General features: G+C 41.9%; 1 protein-coding gene across 1 annotated transcript in view; it reads left to right on the forward strand.

The window, feature by feature from the left end:
• The window catches only part of LOC126284281 (roundabout homolog 2-like), a 1294877-nt gene that overhangs the window by 283901 nt on the left and 991278 nt on the right, over nt 1-19698 (forward strand). The gene's annotated exons all lie outside the window — the stretch shown is intronic.

A 19698-nucleotide genomic window follows, 5' to 3' on the forward strand; every position in this document is an offset into this window, starting at 1 on the left:
AGTGGTTTAAATGGCTCTAAGCACTATGGGACTTAACATCTGAGGTCATCAGTTTCCTAGAACTTAGAACTACTTGAACCTAACTAACCTAAGGACATCACGCACATCCATGCCCGAGGCAAGATTAGAACCTGCGACTGTAGCAGCAGCGCGACTCCGGACTGAAGAACCTAGAACCGCTAGGCCTCAGTGGCCGGAGTCATGAGTCCTCAATAAAATAGCTATAATAAGGCGCGATAAGTTGGTCTACACCCCCTCCCCCCCCCCCCCCCCCCCTCAAGTACTGATCGTTAAAAGGCAGCACTATTCAGAATACTTGGTGGCGACAGTTCTGTTTCACATTGCTGCCAGCCTCAGCGACCCCAAAGTTGTCACTGTAACTGCTTGACGAATTGTTGATTATGTTTGTGTGAGCAGACGAACAATTGAATAATAAAGAGCAATTTTTTTAAAATGCATTATGCAACGTGAGACTCAACCACATAGGTTTATTAAATTTTTGGATGTTATTTTGTTTCTAATTACTGTGTTGTGTGACAAGAGCCTTGATTCAGCAACATATTGCTTGCTACGTGACTCGCCAGGTTAGTCGAAGGCGCTAAAGCGCTGCTTCCTGGACTCGGGTAGGTGCACTGGCCCGGGGTCGAATACGCCTGGCGGATTAACGACTATGGCCGGTGTGCCGGCCAGCTTGGAGGTGGTTTTTAGGCGGTTTTCCACATCGCACTAGGTGAATACTGGGCTGGTCCCCACGTCCCGTCTCAGTTACACGACCATCAGACATTTGAACACGTTTGCACTATTTCATGGCTTACACTAGACGCAGATCGAACTTCCGTCCCGGGGAGTGTGGGATGGCGACAGGAAGGGCATCCAGCCACCTTTCGTCACTGACATTCCAAATCCATAGCAACAAGGCCGACCCTGCGTTGAAGTGGGGCAAAGGCCCACGAAAATGATGATGATTGCTTGCTACGAAATAAGGAGTACTGACAGATGGTGCTGAAATTAGAAATAATGTCACATGTTTTTCCTAACAATGCTGTCATGGCCGTCTGGTAAGAGCATCCACTAATCCGTAATTCTCCTGTGTCAAAATATACACTACAACAGCTCATTGGTACGACGCACACGCCTGTGAGTTGCCAGTACTGGAAGACAAACAATGAAACGTTTCCTCTCTCATATCCTCTAACCTCGCACTGGGTACCCTGCTACCCCTTCTGCCCATGAGGTAAGCTGCCAGATTTTCTTGGCTCGCGATTGAATTCGGCATCAATTAAAACAAAGCGCACCTTAAAATCTTCTCTCTCTCTGCAGAAATTTTTGTGTCTTACAGCGCAGAAAAACTACATTCTTAAGTAGCTCTTAAAGTTAGTTGACGATTCAAAAACTCGACCGAGAACCGCGAGTGCTTGATTCGGGAGGCAGTTTGACGACCACTGTACTAGAAGGTCATAGTGAGGAAGATGTCAGATGGAAATTGTCCCGAACGATGTAAGCTTTCTAACATCACAGCACTACCTTTATGTCAAATAATGATATGGATTTATGTGATATGCATTTATGACAACGTGGTTATGAAAACCGTATGGCATTATTTCTAATTTCAGCTAATTTTGGCGGCATCCCGTTGGGTCGCTACTGTCAATACAGAGGTCAGTCTTTTAGCTCTGATGTCAACGAATTTCTCTTTAAACACAGCTAAATTTGAAACTGTATCATCCTAAAGTCATAGAAAGTATAAAACGTAAACTGCATAATTTCCTAATGTATTAATGTGGTAGAAAAAGTACACTTTAGTTTTGGAACGGATTGATGGCAAATATCACATAGTTGCACTACTTTTCAGACACAACTGTGTTTTCCTCAAAATAGATATGGCTTAACTCGACTATGGTCGCAGCATACTTTCTCAGAAGCTCACACTAAGGTCTGAGGGCACGCGGCATTTGTGGTCATCCGTTTCTTGGCACACGAGCGGCCGTGTACAGGAGTAAACGGCGACTGGGTCAAGCTGACATTTTTCAGGTCTCTGTGGTTGGAGACAGTATAGAAGCCGGCCGGGGTGCCCGAGCGGTTCTAGGCGCTACAGTCTGGAACCGCGCGACATCTACGGTCACAGTGTCGAATCCTGCCTCGGGCATGGATATGTGTGATGTCCTTAGGTTAGGTTTAAGTAGTTCTACGTTCTTGGGGACTGATGACCTCAGAAGTTAAGTCCCATAGTGCTCAGAGCTATTTCAACCATTTGAACAGTACAGAAAGTCTTGGATGTTCTGCTGAGGAGGTGGTTATGATGGTGAAAGAGAAATTAGACTCTCGCCTGCTTACTGGTGTGCTTTTTATTGCTTCTTCACAAGTTTGCAATGAACATACAGAAGAGCACGGACACTAGTTTATAAACACATAGGTGACGCTTACTAGATTCTCCAATCACTTACCAAAACAAACGGCCCCCGCGGCCTATAAATTTTAAGATTCGAGTACCGTAACGTCTAGTACTACAGGCCATGAACCATGGAAGCGCCAGGTTCCATTGCTCAAGTCAAATCCCTAGGTTGAAATACTCGTCTCAGTCAACGTCACACATACACAGATACATGTAGACAAATGTACGACGGAAACCAATAACCCTAGTGCAGAGGTACGTACAGGAAAGCTTTGCAAGTCCTTCTTAATGTACAAATTTAACCGAAGATGATGCTCACTTACATAGCATTTGCTCTAGAAGGTTGGTCATCCGATTGTGCTCGATCTGAAACCCTTCGCGATCTGCCAATCAGCTGGTCGCTGAAACTCTGGAACTCTGCTTTGCTTGGCGTTCGGGGGTCTCAGAGTATGGCATTTAGGGCTATTTGCTTACAGATGTGTTGTGACTGCGGCGCTTCTTAGGTCCTATTTGCAATCAGTGAACGTGGAATTCTCAATCCGTATGACCTCTTAATGGATTGGCGAAAGCAGTTTGCACTGTATGTCTCTACGTAAGTTGCAAAGCTTATACAGCTAATATTCATATTTAGATGATTTTTCTTTTTTTTCTGGCAGCTCTTCGTGATTCGATCGGCATACATGTAATCTTTCTGCAAAAATATTGCCTGTATGTGAGAAAACTGAAAATATTGATTCCCAAACTTTCTCCTCATGTAATGTGTACTTTACATGTCGTATTCAGTTGATGAGCAAAGCTGACTGTTGGTTCGCGCTATGTTGCGCATGCGAGCAGTGTCGTGAAATAAAACTTTAAACCTCATGAAAAGCAAAATTTGAAGCAAAGAAAATGAATCTAATTAAATGCAACGTTTGACTTGGGATATCCACAAAAATAAATTATTGCTCTTCTCGAAGAGTCCGCAGCTCGTGGTCGTGTGGTAGCGTTCTTGCTTCCCGCGCCCGGGTTCCCGGGTTCGATTCCCGGCGGGGTCAGGGATTTTCTCTGCCTCGTGATAACTGGGTGTTGTGTGATGTCCTTAGGTTAGTTAGGTTCTAGGGGACTGATGACCATAGATGTTAAGTCCCATAGTGCTCAGAGCCATTTGAACCGTTTTTTCTCGAAGAAAATAACTGTTTGAAATTGGCAACGCTGTACACCCAAAATGAATCTGCTTGCTGGCACGGAAACTGACAATCTCGACTACACTTTGTTTGTTCAAGACTGCAAAATGAGATCTGCTCTGAAATAAAAGCGACTTTAGTCCTGCTCAGCTTACTGTTTTTTGTGACTGGAGTATTGACGTTCTGAAAGAAAATACAAATCAGCAGATGCAGCAGCCAAAGGAAAATAACTAGTCGTTACTAATTTCTTTAGTTTTGCTTGTCAGAAACAACCTGTGACTTCGTGTGACGTAAGGCGCAATGCACTCAAGACAAAAAATTCAAAACTTTACCATAAATCATAGAGTCGTCTTGAAAAATTATACTCTGATTATTGACAATATGTACTGCACCGCATAAAGAAACCCTAACAATCTCGAAATTTTCTGATTACATAAATTACAGACGTCTCAATTAGTTGCTTCATATGTGACATAATGAAAACAAAGGTCACATTATCAGCTATCATAAAAGTTATAATTTACCTGAAGGACAAAGATTTCTTTCAATTAAGAGTACTGACAAACAAACATTTCTTTCTTGCTCATGCCTTCGTTACCTTTAAAATTCCTCCAAAGTCTTCTTCACCTATATAAAGAACGAGAAAGTATTATAACTGTGTTTTCATCTCCATAATAAAGTATCCAAATAGTTTCTCCAAGATTCATAAATAACAGATTTCGTTTTCCGAAAATCTCAACTGCTCGCTACTATGACTCAAATCAGAATACCCCAGGGCTGCACAACTGACTGACTAGCAAGTCAACCTCAGATAAAAACTAAATACAGAGTCAAGGATCTTATTCACTGTTCGTACAGTATGCTTTGTCCCAGTACATTAAGGGGAATTATTTACAATAGCAGAAAACATATGAGAACCTTACACACATACCAGTAACATCTATAGAAGACTAGTGTTCTTTGCTCTCTTTTTTATGTTCTCACTATCTTCTCATCTGGGAACACCAATTTGTCGAGAAATTGGTCAGCAAAAGTTTGAATTTCATCTACTTTTCAATAATTTATCGTTTCCTTCGGTGGGGTAACTTTCATTGTTGTCGTCGCCATTCTTTGTTGTTTGGACGTTCTGGGTACCTTCAGCTTTGGATATTTTTGCTTCGTTATTACTGAATCTGTATTGCTGAACTTGACTGAGTACGTCCTGCAGTCCTGATGGAATACCCGGTGAAAGATATTTTTCAACGGAATCTAGTCGTACTTCAGTAGTTTCAAGAGGGAAGTCTTTTACATGCCTAGCTTGACTGGTACGCAGCGGTACACGGTGAGCAGTGACGCTTTGGTCGGGCGCCACTTCTTTGGGATTATCATGTTCCCCTCTGGGGGCAAATAGCCCGAGATAATCCGCCGTTATTTACAACTTGTGAGTAGTTATAGTTGTATTTTACAGCGCAGTAAAAGGCGGGGAGAAGGGTGCATCCGCACATCACGACGGAACAGTTTCTTCAAGGGGAACAGTGAGACTCATTCGTTTAAGGCAGTCGTCGCAGAAAACCAATTGCTGCGGGAAAAAGTTTTACAACTCATAACGCACGACGGAGTGAGAGGTGGGAATAGTCACTCTTATGCTCGGAGGATAAGAGCAGTAAACCTCCAGCGGGAGACAGTTGCACCCTGCCATCCACAAAGTTTCCGCAATAATTTATTAGCAACTGATTTATAATACTTGGATTTTAGTCCAAACCATCATCATCAAAGTTTTCGCGCACATGCAGACTGCCTCTTCTGAAGTGAATTTATTTTCTTCTTAGTTCCATCTTTAAAACTACGGAAGTTAATATTTCACAGTGAATAAACATTTTCCAGAGACCCTCTGAATGAAAACTTTTAATCACTTCATGTGATTTCAACAAACTTTATCTTCGATGATAGTATTGCACGGTAGCTGTCATGTTTGTGAACTATGTACTATTTTATTTCTCGATTTATTACGGTTTTGTATCTTATTTTATTACGCAAATGTTTTCGTCATAACATCGTATTCTCCATATTTACATTCCAAATGAACACAGCATTAGCACCTCATATTTTGTCATACTTGTATTTTTGTTCAATGAACAGTTTACTACTTTGCCAGCAACTTTATTTAAATGTTGATTCCAAGTGCTATTAAAAAACTGTTCTAATAAAAAAAACGTTCAGTCGCTTGTACTAGCGAACACCACAATTCAAAAGAGAATCAAAAGACGCTTCTGACAAAAAGGCATAAATGATTCTTTAAATAACAATAACGATAATTCGTCATTTAACGTGAGCGCACTTGCGAAAGAATATTAGCATACTTACTGATAGATATTGTCTGAGTGTTATAATATTATTGAACGTTTGTCATATTAGTTTAGTGCGAGGAAGTAGCCAAGATGAGTCACATCATGTCCAGAGCGATGTATTTTTGGTGCGGATGGGCTTGAGCTAGTGGAAAAGCTGAGGGTAGCGGAACACTGCGGGAGTCAAGTGGTGCCTAGCACCTCTCGAGGGAAGAACTCAGGGCAGCTTGTTGTAGCTGAGATTCACAGTGATAAAAAACTTTTTTAAGGACATCATCTTAACGCTAATGACTGTTATAAGTTTTTATTACACACTATTGCAATTCCGACATTAGGCCATTATGAACTAATGCATTGTGCCTAGTGATGGGTTAACGAACATACACATTTACAGATTATGTTGTTTTACGATGTTTGAATGCGTGTGCTTGCACTGTGTAACCATGACACGAATGTATTTAACAGGACTGACAACGACATACAGTGTGTCAGCCTACATTATGTTGACATGGCTTAAAGCCGTAATATCACTTGATAATTGCCTGAGGCCGAAATTGCAATAGTGTGTAATAAAAACTTATGACAGTCACTGGCGTAAAGATGATGTCCTTCAAAAAGTCAGGGGAGCGATTTGGACTCTTGTGGCGAGTTCTGGAAGAAGGCAGGCCTATGTGGAGCAACGTGCATGATTCAGTCGTATAGGTGGTTGTTTCTGACGGTAAACGGCCGCTGTAATAGTCTAACTTTGGAGGGACTTTATATTTAGAGGGGTTTGAATGTGCTCCAGAGTATGACAAAACTCTTTACCACTTGATGTACGGAATCAAGAATAGAGTGTGGGTTATTAGTCTTCGTGTAGGGTGTGTTAATTTGTGAATCATCATTCTGAACTGTGAACTATTTTGAAATGGAGAATCTCTCGTATATTGTGATCACAAAATGGACTTACTTTTAGCATATCTTCGCTGACTATTTAGCTCGGGGATTTTGCTATCATTCTCTTAATACTCTCAACGTAACTTTACTACATTTGATAAGGGTATCTTTTGTTTGTATTTTAAAGAAATATCGTAGGACCACTTCCCGTTTTTTTGAAATGTAATTTCTTGAATAAACATTATCCAGTATAATTCTCTGTCGTCTGCCTCAATTACAGACACTAGAATGTAATCCCTTTTCTTAAATTATTCGTTTACCTTTTATTTTACGTTTCAGTGAACTTTATTAACTCGCAGTTCTAGCCAATGCATAGACTATTTGGGCGCACGATCGCCGCTACAGGTTATTATCAGCAGTGAACTAACTGCGGGGCATTAAAGCAGACGTGCGTGGCTCGAGCCTACGAGTGCATCGAGCTATTCTTCTAAACACAGCCGTGCGTAGCCCAGGTACTTAAAGTGTGAGTAACCACAGGTACTGAAGTCCCGTTTTCGCTTCTTTTTTGTATATCAGCACTAGACTTAGGAAATACAGTAGAGATATTGGTTCGATCTTGGTATTCCCAGCACCAATATCCTACCAGAACCTAAAACGAAACCAAGCAAGAATCTTTCAGGCGTGTTTTTATTATTATTATTGTTGTTGTTGTTGTTGTCTTCAGTCCTGAGACTGGTTTGATGCAGCTTTCCATGCTACTCTATCCTGTGCAAGCTGCTTCATCTCCCAGTACCTACTGCAACCTACATCCTTCTGAACCTGCTTAGTGTACTCATCTCTCGGTCTCCCTCTACGATTTTTACCCTCCACGCTGCCCTCCAACGCTAAATTTGTGATCCCTTGATGCCTCAAAACATGTCCTACCAACCGATCCCTTCTTCTAGTCAAGTTGTGCCACAAACTTCTCTTCTCCCCAATCCTATTCAATACCTCCTCATTAGTTACGTGATCTATCCACCTTATCTTCAGTATTCTTCTGTAGCACCACATTTCGAAAGCTTCTATTCTCTTCTTGTCCAAACTAGTTATCGTCCATGTTTCACTTCCATACATGGCTACACTCCAAACAAATACTTTCAGAAACGACTTCCTGATACATAAATCTATATTCGATGTTAACAAATTTCTCTTCTTCAGAAACGCTTTCCTTGCCATTGCCAGTCTACATTTTATGTCCTCTCTACTTCGACCATCATCAGTTATTTTACTTCCTAAATAGCAAAACTCCTTTACTACTTTAAGTGTCTCATTTCCTAATCTAATTCCCTCAGCATCACCCGATTTAATATGACTACATTCCATTATCCTCGTTTTGCTTTTGTTAATGTTCATCTTATATCCTCCTTTCAAGACACTGTCCATTCCGTTCAACTGCTCTTCCAAGTCCTTGGCCGTCTCTGACAGAATTACAATGTCATCGGCGAACCTCAAAGTTTTTACTTCGTCTCCATGAATTTTAATACCTACTCCAAATTTTTCTTTTGTTTCCTTTACTGCTTGCTCAATATACAGATTGAATAACATTGGGGAGAGGCTACAACCCTGTCTCACTCCTTTCCCAATCACTGCTTCCCTTTCATGCCCCTCGACTCTTATGACTGCCATCTGGTTTCTGTACAAATTATAAATAGCCTTTTGCTCCCTGTATTTTACCCCTGCCACCTTTAGAATTTGAAAAAGAGTATTCCAGTCAACATTGTCAAAAGCTTTCTCTAAGTCTACAAATGCTAGAAACGTAGGTTTGCCTTTTCTTAATCTTTCTTCTAAGATAAGTCGTAAGGTCAGTATTGCCTCATGTGTTCCAACATTTCTACGGAATCCAAACTGATCCTCCCCAAGGTCCGTATCTACCAGTTTTTTCATTCGTCTGTCAAATATTCGCGTTAGTATTTTGCAACTGTGACTTATTAAACTGATAGTTCGGTAATTTTCACATCTGTCAGCACCTGCTTTCTTTGGGATTGGAATTATTATATTCTTCTTGAAGTCTGAGGGTATTTCGCCTGTCTCATATATCTTGCTCACCAGCTGGTAGAGTTTTGTCAGGACTGGTTGTCCCAAGGCCGTCAGTAGTTCTAATGGAATGTTGTCTACTCCGGGGGCCTTGTTTCGACTCAGGTCTTTCAGTGCTCTGTCAAACTCTTCACGCAGTATCGTATCTCCCATTTCGTCTTCATCTACATCCTCTTCCATTTCCATAATATTGTCCTCAAGTACATCGCCCTTGTATAAACCTTCTATATACTCCTTCCACCTTTCTGCCTTCCCTTCTTTGCTTAGAACTGGGCTGCCATCTGAGCTCTTGATATTCATACACGTGGTTCTCTTCTCTCCAAAGGTCTCTTTAATTTTCCTGTAGGCAGTATCTATCTTACCCCTAGTGAGATAAGCTTCTACATCCTTACATTTGTCCTCTAGCCATCCCTGTTTAGCCATTTTGCACTTCCTGTCGATCTCATTTTTGAGACGTTTGTATTCCTTTTTGCCTGCTTCATCTACTGCATTTTTCTATTTTCTCCTTTCATCAATTAAATTCAATATTTCTTCTGTTACCCAAGGATTTCTAGCAGCCCTCGTCTTTGTACCTACTTTATCCTCTGCTGCCTTCACTACTACATCCCTCAGAGCTACCCATTCTTCTTCTACTGTATTTCTTTCCCCTATTCCTGTCAATTGTTCTCTTATGCTCTCCCTGAAACTCTGTACAACCTCTGGTTCTTTCAGTTTATCCAGGTCCTTTATTTCCCACATTTTTGCAGTTTCTTCAGTTTTAATCTACAGGTCATAACCAATAGATTGTGGTCGGAGTCCACATCTGCCCCTGGAATTGTCTTACAATTTAAAACCTGGTTCCTAAATCTCTGCCGGCCGCGGTGGTCTCGCGGTTCTAGGCGCGCAGTCCGGAACCGTGCGACTGCTACGGTCGCAGGTTCGAATCCTGCCTCGGGCATGGATGTGTGTGATGTCCTTAGGTTAGTTAGGTTTAAGTAGTTCTAAGTTCTAGGGGACTAATGACCACAGCAGTTGAGTCCCATAGTGCTCAGAGCCATTTGAGCCTAAATCTCTGTCTTACCATTATATAATCTATCTGATACCTTTTAGTATCTCCAGGGTTCTTCCACGTATACAACCTTCTTTCATGCTCTCTATGCTACTCAATCATGTGCAAGCTTTTTCATCTCCGAAAAACTATTGCAACTTACATCCTCCTGAATCGACTTAAGATGTTCATCTCTTGGTCCCTCTACGATCACATCCCTTCTCTTAGTCAAGTTGTGACACAACTTTCTTTTCTTCCGAATTTTATTCAGTTCCTGCTGATTAGTTACACGATGTACTCACCTACTCTTCACCATTCTTCCGTAGCACCACATTTCAAAAGTCTCTATTCTCCCCTTGTCTAAACTGTTTGCCGTCCGCGTTTCACTTGCATACATGGTTACAGTCTAGACAAATGCCATCAGAAATGACTTCCTAATACTTAAATATGTATTCCATGTTAACAAATTTCTCTTCTTCAGAAACGCATCTATTGCAATTGTCATACATTTTATATCCCCTATACTTCTGCATCATTAGTTATTTTGCTGCCAAAATAACAAACATCCACTACTTTTAGTGTTTAGTCTCCCGGTCTGATTCCCTCAGCATCACGTAGCTTACAGTTTGGCTTATACCATATCATAATTACTTTAGCGACTATTATGGACGTAAATAGTTTAGTATCCTATCTGAGAGTTGAGCTGATGCTGTACTTTGGTCAATGAAGATATGTCTTAGCTATGAAGTGCTGGCTGCCTCGGCGCACAGCTAAGTATTTCTGTATTCGCGTAAACGTGATATGGGAACCTGACACTCAGATAATTTTTTGGTCAAACGAACAGTGCACTAGCACTTATTCCACACTCTGGGAATAAGAAACATAAGTAGTATCAAATTCCAGCATTTCACCATGAATAACGTACATATTTTTTGTTTCGTTCGCAACAAAGTCACCAGCACTGAAGCATCTGAAGTTACAGCATATACCGGACACTGTTTTCTCTTCGTCACTGGTTGTCGTATTTCACTACATGTTGTTTCTAGCTATGCATGAAAACTCATCCTGCACTCAGCTGTGCGCAAAAGAGACAGAACCATTCCCTTCGCTTTCCGAAAGAAATGAAGTGCTGCCGCAGCGCCCTTATCTTGTAAATGATCTTTGCCATAAATTATTTTTACCCCACGTCGCCCTTTTTCCACCCTCCATCCAAATGGATTTCACCTCTGCGTCATTACTCGTACGGGAGAACTCATATGCGACCATCCCCACACCGCCTTTAAGGCGATTCGAAATTTTTCCCCTCAGGGCGCTTGGCCTCGTAATCACACGGCTCCGACAAACGCGCAGATATTAAAGACGGGCTTACTTGTTTAATAGCGTCGAGTCGCGATGTCAGGAACAAGGGATCATGCTTAATTAAAGGCCAGGCCGTAAGGGAGAAAATGTGCCTCCTCTCTCGCTCAGTCGGGATGGCATCGAAGGAGAAAAACAGATAGTGGGGGCGGAGGGAGCGACGGTTTTCACGCTTCGCGGAATAAATAACGTAGTCTTCGACCACCGCCTTCGTGAATGTATTGTAGAGGAGGGCTGGGGGAGGCATTAATCCACGCCTCTTTTGATGGGCTGTTGAAAGGTCTTTTCAGACAGCTGTCGCAGGTAGTCGATAGAGAAGTCCAAGCCTGTTCATAGCTGTGCGTTCGTTTTCTCTTCGCTCTCATCTCTGTATCTAATTACCCGAGGACGTCTTCATTGACGAGCGTGTTGAACAATGAACGTCATTCAGTTCAGCTATAGGTAAGAAATGTGGTTACTTCGAAGCTACAGATAGCAGCTTTCTAATATCCTAGGTGCGCCGACGTTTTAATTTCGATAGAATGTTGTTACATTAAGAATGGTGCTATAACAGTAGTTCCAGCTGTGATGATCCACCATGTACGGTCATCTCTGTTACGTGCCTAACGTACAGGGTGATCGCTGTTCGAGCATTCGGTATAGCGAACGAACCAAGAAGATATAATGTATTGTTAAGACAAGCAATTAGTCATATTTTTAGATTCTTCCGTCTTTTCTTAGTAGAGCAAATACCTATTAACCGTTGAAGAACAAACAAAAGTTTTTTCTTCTAATACTTGTTGATTTGGAACTTGTTTCCGGCTTATTGAGCCAGCCACAGGAAACAGCTGACTAGCGTCCACACGAGATATTAGTTCTTAGGAAAGCAGACAAAAGCTAGAACAATATTTCAATCACACACACACACACACACACACACACATATATATATATATATATATATATATATATATATATATATATATATATATATATATATATATTCTTGGGTCGTGGTGTTTGGAGTGGTGCGTTAAATCGACAACTAATCGGTCATGTTAAGCACCAAGCATATGAAACGATAGATGGCAGTCATAAAAGTCGAGGGGCATGAAAGGGAAGCAGTGGTTGGGAAAGGAGTGAGACAGGGTTGTAGCCTCTCCCCGATGTTATTCAATCTGTATATTGAGCAAGCAGTAAAGGAAACAAAAGAAAAATTTGGAGTAGGTATTAAAATTCATGGAGACGAAGTAAAAACTTTGAGGTTCGCCGATGACATTGTAATTCTGTCAGAGACGGCAAAGGACTTGGAAGAGCAGTTGAACGGAATGGACAGTGTCTTGAAAGGAGGATATAAGATGGACATCAACAAAAGCAAAACGAGGATAATGGAATGTAGTCAAATTAAATCGGGTGATGCTGAGGTAATTAGATTAGGAAATGAGACACTTAAAGTAGTAAAGGAGTTTTGCTATTTAGGAAGTAAAATAACTGATGATGGTCGAAGTAGAGAGGATATAAAATGTAGACTGGCAATGGCAAGGAAAGCGTTTCTGAAGAAGAGAAATTTGTTAACATCGAATATAGATTTATGTATCAGGAAGTCGTTTCTGAAAGTATTTGTTTGGAGTGTAGCCATGTATGGAAGTGAAACATGGACGATAACTAGTTTGGACAAGAAGAGAATAGAAGCTTTCGAAATGTGGTGCTACAGAAGAATACTGAAGATAAGGTGGATAGATCACGTAACTAATGAGGAGGTATTGAATAGGATTGGGGAGAAGAGAAGTTTGTGGCACAACTTGACTAGAAGAAGGGATCGGTTGGTAGGACATGTTTTGAGGCATCAAGGGATCACAAATTTAGCGTTGGAGGGCAGCGTGGAGGGTAAAAATCGTAGAGGGAGACCGAGAGATGAGTACACTAAGCAGATTCAGAAGGATGTAGGTTGCAGTAGGTACTGGGAGATGAAGCAGCTTGCACAGGATAGAGTAGCATGGAGAGCTGCATCAAACCAGTCTTAGGACTGAAGACAACAACAACAACAACAATTTTAAATTACAGTTTACAAAATGCCAAGCACAGCACCTAACGAAAGCACACAATATTGAATATTTAAGTCGTATAAATACAATCACTAATAAAAACAAAGTACGTGGGAATTTAGTTGCGGTACAAATTTGTGAATATAAATGTGGTCATTGGTATTGAGGTCTGAGTGTGTGTGGGTGAGTGAATGAGAAAGACTTACAAATATGGGAACAAATATTCCATTCACCCTAAAATGCAACAAACATGTGTAAACGATACTCTATATTACCATCGCAAGTATCACGGAAGAAGATAGTTTTGTACTCATTGTAATCCCACAGAAGTTCCTCGTTAGCAGTATTATCTCTTTCAAAATGAAAAGAAGCACTTCTTCGTCAAGCGTTCTCGTAAGCGTTGGACCTTGAGTAGAGTTGAATGTCTGACCGCTGTTAGTCGAACTTCATTGCAGAACAATACAGATTAGTGCTCGATAGGTTAGTGTTCTTAACTAAGAAACATTTGCTATGTTGACCGGTGCTTACTTTCAGAGGGGCCCGCTATAGCACTAGAACAGGATCTGATTTTAATCAGTCAGTTTAATTTTGAACACCCTACTGCAACATTACAGCCGGCCTGAGTGGCCGAGCGGTTCTAGACGCTACAGTCCGGAACCGCGCGACCGCTACGGTCGCAGGATCGAATCCTGCCTCGGGCATGGATGTGTGTAATGTATTTAGGTTAGTTAGATTTAAGTAGTTCTAAGTTCTAGGGGACTGATGACCTCAGAAGTTAAGTCGCATCATACTGCTCAGAACGTGCTTTTTCTTTCTTTGTTTCTTTCTCTCTCTCTCTCTCTCTCTCTATTTTTTTTTTTTTTTTTTTACAACGTTACATCATTAACACTTTGATTCTCCTGTGTTCCCAAAGTCCATGACTCGTTTCCATAGAAATACATCATGTTCGGTACGTCCGTCCGACTTTATTTTGCTTCCAAGCTAGCACAATTCCTTTACTTCGTCTAGTATGCTGTACGTAGTTTCGATGTAAAGTTCATTGCAAATCTCATTTCTGCTACTTCTCATTAGTCCCTTCTTCCTTAGGTTTACCCTCAGTCCATACGGTATTTTCATTAGACTGTTCACTCTATGCGACACGTATTTTAATTGTTTCTCAATTTCGTGGAGGATAGCAATGTCATCAGCGAATCTCGTCCTTGATATCTCTTCGCTCAGAATTTAAATCGCACTACTGAAGTTTTCTGTAAATTGCCATTATTTCTCCTCCGATGCACACGTGTAACAGGGGAAAAATGACTGAAACCCTGTCTGATACCCTTTTTAATCTGAAGATTTCTTTCTTTAGTATTCGATTCTTCTATTTCCGCTTTCTGTACATAGTCATTTAGAAATACTACGTTTCACAACATCGGACAAGTAAGTAACGTGTTCACACTTCAGTTACATAAGAGATACCTCCATACCGCTACTGTAGGTTCCGTCTCTCTCTCTCTCTCTCTCTCTCTCTCTCTCTCTCTCTCACACACACACACACACACTCACACACACACACACACACACACATATATATATATATAGAGTCTACAGCGAGCTTCCCATCTCCGCGCAGGCATCGGCGTTCCGCTGTGCGATCAGCGCCCTCTCTTTTTTTTTCCTTTCCATCGCCTTTTTGTGCTGCTGTTGCTCCTCTGCTCGTACCAGTTGCAACCCCATTAAAGTAATTGATGGCCCTTCTATAGCCTGTGAAATTACAGGTTCCTGAAGACGTGTCGTTCTGGAGTAGGAGCACGCTCCGTGCTCCGGTAGCTGCTCGCCCAATCTATTTAACTCCTAACGTACTAAACGAATGGGCACTGCGGGTATAGCAGACTAGGATTTCTTGCTCAATTATCAGCAAGACAGTTATTTTTTCAGAGTTACTGGTTTCCTCAGTTAACTACTTGCCTCAGCAACTCTAATAAAAGCTGCTGAACTCTTATTTAATGAGGTTATCTTGCGCCATTAATTTTTGACCAGACAGCCTACTGAAAACATCGTGCAGAAAAATATGAGACTTCGGGGATGAAACGAGACCGCAGCTACAGTTATTATTCTAAATTACTTATCCCTCTCAATGGTATGAGTAAATTATGAGAAAGTATAAGGAAACTATATGTTTAGTAGCAAATCCACTGTTGCCAGAAATGTGTTTGTTTGGTGCAGATTCCAGCCTCTTATCCCGGTAATGTTATTGTGAAGTGGTGTATATTCGCTGTTCTTGGTACCTCTTTTGGGAACCCGTTAGCCGAGTATGTTTAATTTGCCAATAAACATATATTTCGCAGTATGCTCTTTCAATGTTGATACGGTAGTAATAACAAGCACGGATTAATCAGAATTTCAGAAACACTCTTTCTAACAAACTCATAATGTTACTGCGGTAAGGGGTTTGCTGATGGTGGATCATGCAACTAGAAACTGTGTCTCAGCAGTTCAGAGGGTTTGTAGCTGAAGACCTTAACTATTCGAATATAATCATGACTGACGATGAGAAATTGTCATTTTGTGAATTTCGTGATGCAGTCGCAGATGTCAACGATTTCCAAGTAAAATGGACAAATTTAAATGATATCTGTCTTTGAGATTGTTAAAGGTGATAGTGAATTTTATATGCTATGGCTTGGAAGTAATATTTACTGGGATGTAAAAAGTAATCAAGACAGAAATATGAGCGCTAGATCAGTAAGAAAATAATACACTTATAATTTCCTCGCAATCAAAATTCCTGAGAAGACTGCAGAATGAAGCATATTTCATTACTGGACTGCTTGCCGTTGCACGAACAGGAATTCTTGCTGAAGAAGAAGCGTAGTCGTTTGCATCTCAGAGACAATAAAGGGATGGCAGACGAAGCTGTGTAGACGACAATGGGCAGTGTCGGGGAGAAATCCTTGGAGGCAGAAAACTGTCTGACGCCACGCATGGGCGTTAATAACAGGTTTTCTCTCTCATAAGCCGGCACCTGTGTTTATTCAGTCATTTGTGAGAGGGGCGTAAATAAATACGGGGAGAAAGAGCTGAGGGCTGTTCTCGGAGACAGAACAAATACACCCGGGCCGTTTTGGGCATAACTGCAATGTGTAACTTAGCTGTTGTCTCGACAGCTGTAAGGGGAACGCCGAGACCTCGTGACCCTGGCGGAGATTCTAATGACAGACGGGCGCTAAGTTCCGCTTCAGCGACTGCCTTCTGCATCCAGCCCATCCACCGACTAACGCCTCCTTTCTTTGTTTCTCTCATACGCGCTTGCGCGATGTGTGTACCGTGTCTGCGTTGGTGGATGGGTTACTGTATAGTTGTGTCGAAATATCTCTGATAACCAGCTGATTGATGGTATTCGTTAATTTACTCTGCACATTAATAAATATGAACGATGAAATGTTGGAGGTATTGTACAAACTCCGATACGATACAGAACGTAGCTTGCCGGATTAATAACTGATTATCAGCTAGTAATAAAACGAATCCACGTAGAATAGCAATGATGCAAGGTAAACAGAAACGCAAAGCACTGCTAAGGGAAAGGAACAGTATATGAGGAGTAACTGAGATGATGCAAGAACTGGAAATAAATAAACCTACATCATTGACTACAGATGTACGCTCGACATTAATCGAAACGTGAAAACCTGCTGCTTCAGGAAGTCATCTGCTACCTTGAAACGTCCCCTTAGAAAAAATATGTGAATGACTGTGCTGATAAACCTCTTACATTATTTGATTTTCAAACAGCTGAGCAGAACTGAAAGTACTCAGACATTTCTTTCTTTAGTTATTCTGATCAACACTAAACTGACACAGAATATTTTTAGCTCTACGCAATCTGACTTACAAAAATCCCTACAAAAGAATGGCCCTGACTAACAATAACCTATACCTTTCATGAATCACCTCACAAAAATCTTCGTTACTGGAACTACTGCAATACAGCAAGCGCCACTACTGCCAGCTAAATAAAAGACTCTAACTACTGAAGGCACTAACTACGATAGTCACAGCAAATGAAAGATTTTGATTGAGAAAAAACAATGTATTTACATTAATAGTGTTTAAAAGTCATAACATATACACATACATCATTTCATGATATCCAGTATTACAAATTTACTCTTTCTGGCGAATACACATCCAGATCGTCCGCTCTTAAAATTCTGCCATGTCTCCCTCCACATCCACCACTGCTGGCGGCTCACCTCCAACTGCGCAATGCTATGCGCTGTTCACATCCAACTGTCCAACACTACAATAGCGAATATTTCAACAATGCCAACCAGCCACAGACTGCACACAGCACAGCCAGTGATTTTCATACAGAGCGCTACGTGGCGTTACCAATACAAAAACCTAAACAGCCTACTTACAACCTAAGTATCCAGTACAGAAATTTGTTCGATCACCACCTCGTAACATTCATTGTAACATTCTCTGTACGTGTTTTAATAATACTTTATGATTCAATATGTGGGATTTTATAAATATGAATGAATCTTTCGAGTGAGATGTTTCAAGAAAATCTTCTCGTGTTACAGTCCGAGTAACTTCGAATGAAACACTAGAGTTTTCGATAGCTGTCTCCACCATCGTCATCAGGAGTCGGTCACTGATTTTACATCCAGATGACGATGGCCGAGAGATCTATGGAAAATTCGATATTTTATTCGAAGTGTCATGGCTTGTGAACCCAGATTGTTTTCCTCACAGTTGTGTTTTGTCATAGCATGTTTCCAGTCCGTAATTGATTAGCCCAACCTTAACATTACTGTAAATACTGCTAGAAACGTGCTTAAGCAGTCCTAGACGATGATAGTTTCAAGTCGACGTGACTTAAGCGAATACACTTATCACCAATAACGTTATGACCACCTACCTGATAGCCGGTAGGATAACAGCGGTGACGTGCCATGGCCGGCCGGAGTGGCCGTGCGGTTCTAGGCGCTGCAGTCTGGAACCCCGCGACCGCTACGGTCGCAGGTTCGAATCCTGCCTCGGGCATGGATGTGTGTGATGTACTTAGGTTATTGAGGTTTAAGTAGTTGTAAGTTCTAGGGGACTGATGACCTCAGCAGTTAAGTCCCATAGTGCTCAGAGCCATTTTGAACATGCCAAGATATGGAAGCAATGAAGCCTTGACAGGTTTCTGATGGGAGTAGGCACGACACCTGCGCACACGTCACCTAATTCCCGCACATCGGGGAGGAGGCGTTGCTCTTTGACGCCAAGTTCAAGAGATCCCAGATGTGTCGACTGTGTTCAGATCTGGCGAGTTGGAGGCCATCACATCTACATCTACATGATTACTCTGCAATTCACATTTCAGTACTTGGCAGAGGGTTCATCGAACCACAATCATACTATCTCTCAACTATTCCACTCCCCAACAGCGCGCGGGAAAAACGAACACCTAAACCTCACCAATCAATTGGAACTCAGCACTATGGTGCTCGAATCACTCCATCACACTGCTTGGCCTTGTGACATGGCGCATTATCTTGTTGAGGAATGCCACTACTGCCGGGAAACATGATAGTCATGAAGGGGTATGCATTGTATAAGTCGCTGTGTACGATTCCCCTTGGCCGTCATGGTGCCTTCCTCGAGCTCCACGTGAATGTTCCCTAGAGCATGAGGGAGTCGCCGTGAGCTTGTCTTCGTCTTGCAGTAAGTGTGTCGAGGTACTGTTCACCTGGCAGATGACGGATTTGCACCCTCCCATCGGCATGATGAAGAAAATATCGGGATTCATCAGACCGTGCAGCGCTCTGCCACTGCGGCAAGGTGCAGTGCAGATGGTCACGTGCCTATTTCTGTCGTAGTGGCCGATGTCGTAGTGTTAAGTTGGCGCATCCATGGGTCCTTGGCTGCGGAGGGTCTTCTTTAGCAGTGTTCGGTGCACTGTGTGATGTTTCCGCCACAGTTCGCCGCCTGTTTTGTTTTACCAGTCTGCCCAAGTCCGACGTATGTAATAAGGGGTGGCCGCCCAACCCTACGACCTCTGGACGTGGTTTCACCTTGACACTCATCACAGCACTCCTCGAACACCCGACAAGTCGCTCAGTTTCCAAAATGCTCCTGCCGAGCTTCCGGGTCATCACAATCTGCCCTCGGTGAAACTCTGGTAGATCGTGCGCCTTCTCCATTCTACACACGGACAGCATGCACACTGATACAACATGCACATTGCGTGTTTCTGACTAGCAGTCCTTCTTCGCCAGGTGACAATAGTACGTCGGTGGTCATTTCCGGCTAATCAGTGCATCTAAATGTACAAACTGCAGCAGATTTCCACATGATGTGTGTGTGACTACTTTTCATCAACAACAAAACTTTCTTAGCTCCTAATAAGTGTATCACAATTTATTGGGCGTGTGTTTCATCTTGAATTTGCTTATGATTTTTTTTCTTCTTGTCTACTGTCTTAAAC

Source organism: Schistocerca gregaria, chromosome 8 (genome assembly GCF_023897955.1).
Source record: "Schistocerca gregaria isolate iqSchGreg1 chromosome 8, iqSchGreg1.2, whole genome shotgun sequence".
Lineage (NCBI taxonomy): Eukaryota > Metazoa > Arthropoda > Insecta > Orthoptera > Acrididae > Schistocerca > Schistocerca gregaria.